This window comes from Chiloscyllium plagiosum, unplaced genomic scaffold (assembly GCF_004010195.1).
Source record: "Chiloscyllium plagiosum isolate BGI_BamShark_2017 unplaced genomic scaffold, ASM401019v2 scaf_101869, whole genome shotgun sequence".
NCBI classification, from domain to species: domain Eukaryota; kingdom Metazoa; phylum Chordata; class Chondrichthyes; order Orectolobiformes; family Hemiscylliidae; genus Chiloscyllium; species Chiloscyllium plagiosum.
Genome location: NW_025163479.1, coordinates 1 through 1,599, shown reverse-complemented (window position 1 = coordinate 1,599; position 1,599 = coordinate 1). Strand labels below are relative to the sequence as shown.

Below are 1,599 nucleotides of genomic sequence, written 5' to 3'. Positions count from 1 at the left end.
TTACCAAGCACATCCTACAGATTCAAAATTCAATAATGAGATGCAGTTTTGTTACAATCAATCATTCAGTTTGAAGAGAAAAACTATTAATTTTGAAGTGAAGTTGAAAACCCAGTCATTAACTGGAAGAACAACTCTTTTTTTTTGTTTAAAAATGTGAAAACCTAATCAACAGGAGTAACTTAGCAGAATAGTATGTATGGCATTAAATTGTAAATCTAGTTTTCTTTCCTTCTCTGCCATAGTTCCCACAAATCTTTATATGAATCTTGATAGTTCATTCACTTTCTGGGAATAGTCCAAGACATGCAATATCTTTCCAGGATTCACTTGAATTCTTCTCAGGATTCCAAGTATATCTGGTAATTGTATGAGGATGCCTCCATTAGCTTTTGCCTAAGTGAACTTCTAGATTTCGTTTGAGACTTCAAGGTTTAGATTGATCAGTTTGAATGTTGGTTGGAAACACCTCTAGTTCCTCATGGCTGTCCGTACTTTTAATCTCACAGCACCTAGTGCGTGAATGACTAAGCTGCTGAACACAAACTGCTTTCTGTCAGCAATGCAAACTCCACGGTGGGTTGTTTGAGTGTTCTCACCATCTGGAAAAATGAAGGGGCAAACTCAGTCAGGATAGCACAACAACACTTCTTCCTCAGGAGGCTTATGCAATTCAGTGTGTCAATAATGACCCTCACTAACTTTTACAGATGCACTATAGAAAGTGTTCTATCTGGATGTGTAACAACCTAGTCCGGCTACTGCTTTGTCCAGAATGATAAGATACCCAGAAGGTTTTATGCGCATCGCAGACCATCACGGAAGTCAACCTACCATCCATGGTCTCCACCTCCACTTCTCTTTGCTGGAGAAATGCTGCCAACATCATCAAATTCTCATCCAACCCCCTAATGCTCTCTCACAACTTCTTTTGTCAGGCAGAAGATACAGAATCTGGAAACACAACAGATTCAGAAAGAGCTTCTTCCCTGCCATTGTTACTGATGAATGGACTCTCTTTGTCCAAATGGAATGATCTGCAGTGAAAGTGGTGGAGGCTGGTACAATTACAATATTTAAAAGGCATCTGGATGGGTGAATGAATTAAGAAAGGTTCACAGGGATATGGGCCAAGTGTTGATAAATGGGACTAGATTCATCCAGATTAACTGGTCAGCATGAACGAGTTAGACTGAGGGGTCTGTTCCCATGCTGGAAATCTCTATGACTCTGTCCAATGCTCACTTACCGTCCCCTTCAATAACAGCATAATTGGAAGTATATGACATAGCTACAACACATAATTACAACAATTAATTATAATCGAATGTGAGAAAACCACGAAGACCACGTTGAATGTTTAAAAACTCAATAACACTAGACAAATCTTTGACCCTTTTCACGTTCCAGTTCTGATAAATGCCATGAGGATCAGAAAGCCTCGAGAGAGAGAGAGAGAATCTGAAACCCCTTCACTTGCATTCACACTATCCGCCGCCAGTTGGTACAAGTGTACAGTGCCTTCCCTCTTCTCTCTCCCTCCCAGGATGAGGAATAGAAGGGGGAAGATATTGCTTTGCTCCCAGATATTGCCCAGAG

At 40.4% G+C, this 1,599-nt stretch overlaps 1 long non-coding RNA gene across 1 annotated transcript; it reads right to left on the bottom strand.

The window, feature by feature from the left end:
• Positions 1-531: 531 nt before the first annotated feature.
• LOC122545194 lies at positions 532-1,583 on the bottom strand. Its single transcript, XR_006310513.1, has 3 exons — positions 1,395-1,583; positions 835-954; positions 532-602 (listed from the first exon to the last, which is right to left on the bottom strand). It is a non-coding gene; the product is annotated as an uncharacterized LOC122545194 (long non-coding RNA).
• Between the last annotated feature and the right edge of the window lie 16 nt (positions 1,584-1,599).